Source organism: Cucurbita pepo, unplaced genomic scaffold (genome assembly GCF_002806865.2).
Source record: "Cucurbita pepo subsp. pepo cultivar mu-cu-16 unplaced genomic scaffold, ASM280686v2 Cp4.1_scaffold000424, whole genome shotgun sequence".
Lineage (NCBI taxonomy): Eukaryota > Viridiplantae > Streptophyta > Magnoliopsida > Cucurbitales > Cucurbitaceae > Cucurbita > Cucurbita pepo.
The window spans coordinates 14864-24745 of NW_019646655.1; the positions used below are offsets into that span (position 1 = coordinate 14864).

At 35.3% G+C, this 9882-nt stretch overlaps 1 long non-coding RNA gene and 1 pseudogene across 2 annotated transcripts; both read left to right on the forward strand.

Moving 5' to 3' along the window:
- Nucleotides 1-3755, forward strand: part of LOC111785264 — a 7304-nt pseudogene extending 3549 nt beyond the window's left edge.
- Nucleotides 3756-4948: 1193 nt separating this feature from the next.
- Nucleotides 4949-6844, forward strand: LOC111785266. 2 transcript variants are annotated; one of them, XR_002813643.1, is made up of 3 exons: nucleotides 4949-5198; nucleotides 5390-5522; nucleotides 6534-6844. It is a non-coding gene; the product is annotated as an uncharacterized LOC111785266 (long non-coding RNA). The 2 variants fall into 2 exon arrangements; XR_002813642.1 differs by lacking the exon at nucleotides 6534-6844 and adding an exon at nucleotides 6130-6168.
- Nucleotides 6845-9882: the final 3038 nt, after the last annotated feature.

Genomic DNA, 9882 nt, shown 5'->3' on the forward strand with positions numbered 1-9882 from the left:
GAATCACGACTCTCCACAATGGTATGATATTTGTCCACTTTGAGCATAAGCTCTCGTGGCTTTACTTTAGGCTTCCCAAAAGGCCTCGTTCCAATGGAGATGTATTTCTTACCTATAAACTTATGACCATTCCCTAAATTAGCCAATGTGGGATTCCCTCCCAACAATCCTCAACCGTTGTCATGTACTTTAACTTGCAGCTACCCTGATGAGTTCGAAAGTACACGTATTATCGGTGAGAGGCAATTCAGAAAAGCCGTGGATTTGTTCAGTAAAGCGTCGGAACAGCTCAAGGGAACGGTGGATTATCGTCACTCTTACGTAGACTTTTCCCAGCTCGAAGTGTCTGTTACTAAACCGGGAGGAGCTACCGAGGTCGTAAAAACTTGTCCTGCAGCTATGGGGTTTGCATTTGCAGCTGGGACAACTGATGGACCTGGAGCATTTGATTTTAAGCAAGGAGATGACAAGGTTTCTATGATTTATTCATATATTTTGGAAAGCAGTTCTTCACACAAATATCCTGATATTTCATTTTTTTTTGCCTTTTCTAATCATTCGAGGGCAATGCTTTTTGGAAGTTGGTACGGAATTTACTTAAAACACCAGGCAGCAAACAAATTGCTTGTCAAAGTCCCAAGCCCATTCTGCTTGACACTGGCGAAATGAAGATACCATATGACTGGGCTGTAAGTGTTGCATATATTCTATATATATATATATATATATATTATATATATATACATATATACATATATACTTTTAGGAATAACGACTCTTCACAATGGTAGGATATTGTCTACTTTTAGCATGAGCTCTCGTGGCTTTCTTTGCTTTGAGCTTACCCAAAAGGCCTCGTACCAATGGAGATGTATTCATTACTTATAAACCCATGATTAATTCCTTAATTAGCCGACGTGGGACTCCTCTCCCAACAATCCTCCCCTCAAATAAAGTACACTATAGAGCCTCCCCTGAGGCCTATGGAGCCCTCGAACAGCCTTCCCATAATCGAGACTCGACTCCTTCTTTAGAGCTTTCAAACAAAATACATCATTTGTTCGACACTTGAGTCACTTTTGACTACATCTTCGAGCTCACAACTTTTTTGTTCGATATTTGAGGATTCTATTGACATGGCTAAGTTAAGGGCATGACTCTGATACTATGTTATGAACCACAGACCCTAGAGTGGTATGATATGTCCACTTTGAGCTTAAGCTCTCGTGGCTCTGCTTTTGGTTTCACCAAAAGGCCTCATGCCAATGAAGACGTAATTAACCGATGTCGGACTCCTCTAGAGTCTCCCGACAATCCTCAAGAAACACTAACACTGCATATTACAATTTTCTTGTATGGATCCTTACATTTTACTTACAATTTTCTTTGTCAAATAACTTTTCAGCCCTCAATTCTTCCAATTCAAATTCTCCGCATTGGGCAGCTTGTCATTCTTGGTGTACCTGGAGGTATAGTAACAATTTCTCATCTTTTAGTTCACTTCATTTTATAATTAATTTGTAGATTAGGTAGAATGAAAAGACTAATCCACTTAGTGTAATTTAATGGGCACTGACTCTCAAGTCTTAGACGTAACCATGATTACTAGGCCCATTTAGCCTTTGATCTGACCTCAGTTGGAGACAAAGATAGGTGGGGCTTCGATATAAGAAACTCAGTGGGAAGTTATCATTTAAACCTCTTATTATAATTCGTTTTAATAAATGCTTAATGACAAATCATGATAGATTTTACTTCTACACTGTTAATAGTGTCTTTAAAAGTTTTTTTTATCACGGTTCACCGCTAGTAAATATTGTCCTTTTTTTACTTTCGCTTGAAGTTTTTAAAACGCGTCTTCTAGTGATAGGTTTCCACACTCTTATAAAGAATGTTTCGTTCTCCTTTCCAACTGATGTGGGATTTTACAATTCACTCTATTCGGGGTCGAGCATCGTCGGTGGCACTCGTTCCCCTCTCCGATCAATGTGGGATCTCACAATTCACCCCCACCGGGGCTCAGTGTCCTCGCTGACACACCATCCAGTGTTTGGCTCTGGTACCATTTGTAACATCGAAGGGGGGTGGATTGTGAGATCCCACATCGGTTGGATAGGGAAGTAACATTCTTTATAAGGGTGTGGAAACATCTCCCTAAAAGACACGTCTTAAAAACCTTGAGGGAAGCTTGAAAGGAAAAGCCCAAAGATGACAATATCAGCGGGCGGTAGGTTTGGGCGGTTGTGATTAATTTTTTAAAAATGTTTAATAGAATTCACGACGATGGCTGGGAGAAGGCTTCGGGATGCTGTAAAAACGGTGTTAAGTACTGGAGGCAAGAGAGAGTTCAATGGTAATGTTCATGTTGTCATAGCTGGCCTGACTAATACATATTCTCAGTACGTCACCACCTTTGAAGAATATGAGATGCAAAGATACGAGGTTAGCATCTAATGTTTTATTTTTGGTCTCTAAACTTTTAAAAGTAATCATTTTTGCGTTCTTCCCGACTATCTCATAGAATTCCCGACTATCTCATAGAATACCAACTAGATAGAATACCAACTTTAGCTATGTATATGACTTTAATGGATGTCCAAAAATTATAATGTAACGGTCCAAGCCTAGCGCTAGTAGATATTGTCCTCTTTGAACTTTCCCTCCCGTACTTCCGCTCAAAGTAAGGAGAGGTTTTCACACCTTTATAAAGAATGTTTTCACACCCTTATAAAAAATGTTTTCACACTCAAGAATGTTTCGTTCCCATCTCCAATAGATGTGGGATCTCACAATCTACCCCTCTTCGGGACATAGCATCCTCGTTGGTACACCGCTTGATGTTCATCCCCTTTCGAGGCTCAGCATCTTCGCTAGCACATCGCCCGGTGTCTAGCTCTGATACCATTTGTAACGGCTCACACCCACTGCTAGTAAATATTGTCATTTTTTGGCTTTTACTTATGAATTTTTCCTTAATATTTTAAAATGCATCTGCTAGAAGAGATTTTCACTATCCCGGTAAACAATACTTCAAAAAGTTTTTAGACAGAATCTAAAATAGACCTTTTGAAAACTTTTAGGAGTTAAATGCACTAAAATAAGATCTTGGTTGGTTGTCAGGGTGCCTCCACATTATACGGTCCACATACATTGGATGCCTACATACAAGAGTTCAGGAAGCTTGCTCAATCCCTCATTGATGGCAGGCCTGTTGAGCCAGGGCCACAGCCCCCTGATCTCCTTGCTAAGCAAATAAGCCTGCTCACACCGGTTGTCATGGATGCGACCCCGTTCGGAGTGAGTTTCGGGGACGTGAAATCTGATGTTCCCCTTAACTCCACCTTCAAACGAGGTGACTTGGTGACAGTAACCTTCTGGTCGGGATGCCCTCGAAACGATCTGATGACCGAAGGTACATTTGCTCTTGTTGAAATCCTCCAAAAGAAGGATACTTGGGTTCCAAGTTACGACGACGACGACTTCTGCTTACGCTTTAAGTGGTCGAGACCTTCTCGACTTAGTCCTCAAAGTCTCGCAACCATAGAGTGGCAAATACCGCAGACCGCAGTGTCGGGTGTCTACAGAATCAGGCATTTTGGAGCAGCCAAAAATCTCTTAGGATCGATTCGACATTTCACGGGTTCGTCGAGTGCATTTGTTGTAGCATGAGAGTTTATGAAAAATATGTATGCTGGTAGGGAGGGATGTTGATTATCTGTTGCCTAAATTATTCAAGAGTAAAAGTTTATTTGCTAGAACTTTGAATCACAAAGGGTTATTTGGAAGTTAGATTTTAAAAGCTGTTATAAATTTTTATAAGACTAGAAATTAAATATGATTGGTTATTCATTTTTCAAAAAATATTTTATTTTTAAAACATTAATTAAGGATAATACTCTTAAATTTTGATATTTATTTAAAAAATATCCATAAATTTTCAATATTTTCATATCTTTGAACTTAATTAATAAATAAATAAATAAATAAATATATATATATATATATATATATATATATATATATATATATATATATAACACCCTTAAATGTTAAAAAAATTTCATAAGGAGCCTTCAATTTCTTTAAAAAATTCAAATTTCAAAATATTTTTGAAGTTTTTTTTTTTAATTTAGGTACTAACAAAATTTTAGAAAATTTAAAAGGTATTTTTTAAACCCTTAAAATCAAAGGTATTTTGAAACTAAATATTAACCATTTCTAATAAATTCACGAAATATTAACATTTTTTTAGACCCAAAATAAAAAATTGAGAAATTTATTAGGCACGAAATCCAAAATTTATAGAAATTTATTGATAATTTTCAAAGTTCAAAACTCATTCAATATAAAAATTGAAATTTTAACTTTTTAAATATGTTTTAAGGTTTAGATTTGATAGAAACAAAAATAAGAATCCCGACTAAATTTGTAATTTAATATTTTAAAAAAGTTAAATTACAAATTTAGTCTTTGATGCCTATTTAGTCTCTAAACTTTTAAAAATTTTCTAAAGTTTAAAATAAATTAAAAATTCTTCCATTTACTATAATAGACATATAATTTAAATTTATTTATAAAAGTTTTAAATTTTTTACTATACAAAATTGTACAAAATAGAGACGTTCAAAAAAGTATTATTTTAAACGGACTTAACCTAAATTTATTGTAATTTTTAAAGTATATATTTTTGCTTTATAAAATAATTATAATTATATTTTTAAAATTGTTTCTAACCATTTATAAAACTTAATTAAACGTTTAAAAATAAATAAATAAATATTTTATGACTTTACATTATTAAAAACAAAATTTTGAATAAAAACACGTAAAAGTTGTATATTCAAAACGTCCTCAACGGTCAGAATTTTTCCCAACGACTATATATATATATATATATATATATATATATATCTATAGACTGCGGAATCATTAAAGCGGAGTGGCTGTGTGCAGTGGGCGATATCATGGAGGTCTCTGTAGTATACAGAAGGTCGCATCGATCGATGTCCAATGGTAGCAAGTTAGCGTGATGTGCTAGTTTTCAGAGAGAGTACACTTTGTGCTTTGAAGGCGAAATCTCTGTATTTTCTCCATGATTTTGAGATGAACAAGAAGCATGAATACAAAGCGCAAGCTCTTCTGCAAAATCGCGGATGCGATGGATGCTGCTGCTAGGGCCAAAATTTTAGAAAATGCCGGTATAACATCTATTTACTTACTTCGTCTTGACGTCGAATTCATGATTGCGGTTTCCAAATGCTTCGCGATGTGACTAGGGATCTTGGAACCATGATTTCAATTACTTTTAGTTGATCAATTGTAATTGTTTGAAATTTGTTATATCTTTTCCATCTAATCGCTTATCTGTTTCTGTTGTTCTTTAATCAAGCAGTTGAATCATGTAAGGAAATTCGTTCCTTCAGTCATCATGAAGGTTGAAGCCCGATAAGTTCTTGATGGTCGAGGAAGTTCGACTGCTGAAGCGGACTTGTATTATTCGTCTGCATCAATTCTACAGGCATGTAAGGTTCCCTGGAAATTCAAATTAATTTGTCTGCTAAGAAACATAATTATCGTTAAAGCATGGCATCAAATTGTTCTGGAATTGAATTAACCTAATTTTATCGTGAAATTTGAAGTCTAGGCTACCCGTAAGGTTCTCTGAACTAAGTTTTTGTTTATGTTGTTTTTAGTAATCTGAATTCATTTGGATAATCAACTCTGAGTTGAACATTATACATACCCTTGGTTCTTAGTAGAAGAACAATAGTAAAATTACCCTGAATCGGACTCGTCCGATGATTATTGATTAAACGCATAAGATTGGAGTGTCGATTCTCTTCTCAATATCAAAGGACAACTCTTAATGTATACTGATTTGAGTCAGAAACTCGTTGCCATCTATCCGGCTCTCCGCTCTTGAAATTTTGCTCAACGATAATGGTAGTTTGTCTTGGACAGTTTTGGTTGGAATAGTATCATGCCTGGAGACATTCATGATTTATTTTCCTTGATTTTAATGAAAGGAGATGCCAGAGCATTGTGACTAGCCTTTAACCATTAGTATCCTTATGAAGATTATAATCTTTCTTTTTATATAATTGGAGATGTTTTTGGCTATATTACTAGGTTTGGGGCGGTTGCAAATGGTATTATAGAACTAGACGCTGGTTGATGTGCCAGCGAGGAGGCTGATCCTCAAAGGGGTTGGACACGAGGCAGTGTGTCAACGCTGGACCCCAAAAGGGGTGAACTATGAGATCTCACATTTGTTGGAGAGCTGAACGAAATATTCTTTATAAAGGTGTAGAAACCTCGTTTTAAAAACCTTGAGTGAAAGCTCAAATATGACAATATCTGCTAGCATTAAACTTGAGTCGTGAAAGCTCAAATATGACACATATCTGGCTTGTTTCTCAGTCGTGATTGGATTCTTGAAACTTAGGACATCCATTATATCATTTAGCATTTTTCATATGCTTTGATGGTTAACAGTTTTTGGCCTACTCTCGAGAAATTTTTTTGAAAACAAGGATATGGTGTTTTGACCGTGTTCGAGCTGAACCGAAAAAGAAGGTGGAATGCGAAAGACATGATGTAGGCGCTGCTGTAACACACAGGTATCCCCTTTTCTTATTTGCTCTTTTTGATTTCCAAATCTAAATGTTAAAAAGGGTTTCTAAGATTGTTTTTCTTTCCGTGTGATTTAAAACCTTACACAACAAAAAACGTTTTTCTTCAAGTTATTGGTAGTAGGTGCACTGAGAGTCTAGGATAACCCAATTAGATTGGCATAATGCACCTGTTGGGACATGATATAAAAATGATATGAAATAAGTAATGGTACAAGATATGTGATAAATTGACATATTTATGATATGATATATTGTGATGCAATATGGTATGTTATGATATGTATATGATGAAATGTTATGTTAGAAGCATCTCCTAGATTGTATATGATATGAATAACATAAAACCACGATAAATGACATGAAATATAACTTCGTTAGAATTATGTATGATATGAGGACTGAAAAAATGAGAAATGATATAATATAAATGAGAAACGATAACGGGGTTATATTTAATAATGTTGAAAATGGAAAAATATTAGGATCTCATGCATTATTTGTACTCATGCATCGGGGATACTCCTATTCCATCACGAGGGTACGGCCGTGTACACCACTAGGCAGGTGAAGTATCATTATGTTTTACATAATGCTGCCGTGACGGTTACTAATTCTAATGGGTATCTAAGCATAAGGAGCTACCAGAGAAGGCTTGCCCGACAAAAAAAAAGGGGAAAGTGGTGTGCGAACTGTTTATTCGGACATATTTGACCCTTTGAGCTAATTGATAGGATGCACCTTTACAAGATAAGGTTTGAAGGTCTACTTTCAACTCTTTTGGTGATACCTTCCCTTTATTTTAGGAACATAATATTTTGCTACTTTTGGGTTGATTCTTGTTGGCACTCTTTCCAACCTATACTGCTTCGGGCTAAAGATTCACTGTGTGCTTCTATTCCAACCCACTTTACAGCCAAATTTACTTTCTTGAGCAGATTCTTGTGAAAACTAACCATAACTTCATTCACTCTCATTTACTTAAGTGGCAATCTTGAATCCCTACTTTTTGGATTTGGTTCAAGGATTTGAACCTGAAGGTACCTTTTTCGGATGATTTGTTATGTATTACCGTCGGCTTCACAATTTTAAAACACCTCTATTAGGGAGAGGTTTCTACACTCTTGTAAAGAATGTTTTATTTCCCTCTCCAACTGACGTGAGATCTCACAATACATTCCCTTGAGAGCCCAGAAGTTTCCATACCATTATAAGAAATGTTTCATTCTCCTCTCCAACTAACGTGAAATCTCACAATCCATCCCCTTGAGAGGCCAGGAATTTACATACCATTATAAAAAATGTTTCGTTCTCGTCTCCAACTGACGTGGAATCTCACAATCCACCCCCTTGAGGGCCTAGAGATTTCCACACTCTTATAAGAAATGTTTTGTTCCCCTCTCCAACCAACGTGGGCTCTCACAGTCCACCCCCTTGGGGGCTCAATGTCCTTGCTGACACACCGCTCGGTGTCTAACTCTAATACCATTTGTAATAACTCAAGTCTACTACTAGCAGATATTGTCCGTTTTGGCCGGTTACATATCGTTGTCAGCCTCGCGATTTTAAACGCGTCTGGTAGGGAGCGGTTTCCATACCCTTATAAAGAATGCTTCGTTTTCATACCCTTAAATCTCACATAAATGATAACATCTTCATCTATAAGAAAAAACCTTTGGGATGAAATAAAATCAAATTCATATGAATGTGAATGTCCTTTTGTTCCAACTTTGAAGTGGATGTTGTCTGTCTTTGTTCTTAGAGGCACATGGGGCTTCACAAATATTGCTTTTTCTTTGATAGCAAAATTGCCTTTGTTATCCACTATTTAGCCCTTTCTTTTAATCAGTCTCAAGCTGTTGAGTTGCTTTGGGCAGCTCCACGCTAAAGTAGCACTAACTTCTCCCAAACACCCTAAATTGTTCCTCGTACTACATGATGCAAAAAAGATTTCCCAACACTTGTTCAAATCGCCTATGATAACTTCATTTTAATATGATGTGATGTGTTATATATATATATATATATAGTTTAGGCACACCCACAAAGTGAGATGATTGAATCTCAATAGATTCTCAATAGGTTTTGATTCCATGTTGAATACACATTTGTCCTCATTCTTAGGTGCACTCAAAAGAACTTGTATTTGGGACCCTCTGCCCTAGTGCCCATTGATTGATATATATAGTATAGTATGTTGCTATATTTGATTGTCAAGGTGTAGTTGTCGTAGAGAAATAATTTTTATCGAATGTTTTGAAATAGAAAAGAAAAATAAGGAAGGTCATATTTGATCTAAATAGCGTTATCTATGGTATGGTTGAGGTATGACTTTGTGTCTCACGTGATGAATGTGTTGTATTGGTCTTATTATATAGATTTTATGAATTTAATGCATGAAATTTTAATTTTTTTAATACAAATAAATAAAACTTAGAGGTTGAAAAACCTATCAACCCGTATAATTAACAATTTAGCTCTTATATTTTCAATTTTACGTAATAATTTAATTTTTTATTTTAAAATTTGTAACATTTTAGTGTCTATTATAAAAAAAATTTGGGTAATTTAGTTATTTAGTTTTAATATTTTCAATTTTTCACTATGCGATTAAATTTTTAAAAAAATTTATGGTTTATAGATATTATAAAAATTTAAAGAATTAGGAATTTAAAATTTTACAAAAATTAAATTATATTTGGAGGATAGGCTCACTCTCATCTCACAGACAAAACTGTGTCGTATCGACTGGTAGCTTCATGATCCTTAATTAATCGGAAAAGGCTGCAAATTCTGTCACTCCCCACAGGTACCTCCTTCAATTATCAGTGTTCATAACGTTTCTTTTTTTAAAAAAAATTTAATTTTCTTTTCTCTTTGAATAACAGCAATCGCAACTGACACGCCGAAAAAGAGTTTCAGTGTATGTCCCTATTCATATTTTCTTTGATAGAGATAGAGAATCACTGATCAACAAACAAACAAAACCCCATGACCCCACGTTTCCTCTCTCTCTCTCTCTCTCTCTCTCTCTTGATTAATCTTTGAAGCTGGCTGAGCGTTTGATTTCCTGGGTGTTATGAAAATTTCGTGTTCTTCTTTGTGGTAAGTTTTCCTAATTTTTTATTTCGTGTTCTAATTGTACGTTTTGAAATGTTTATGGAAACTGTTCATGATTAGAGTAAAAAGGAAGGGGGGGAAAATGGGTCTGTTCATCTTGCTACTGTTTGTGTTAATACATATCTTTTGG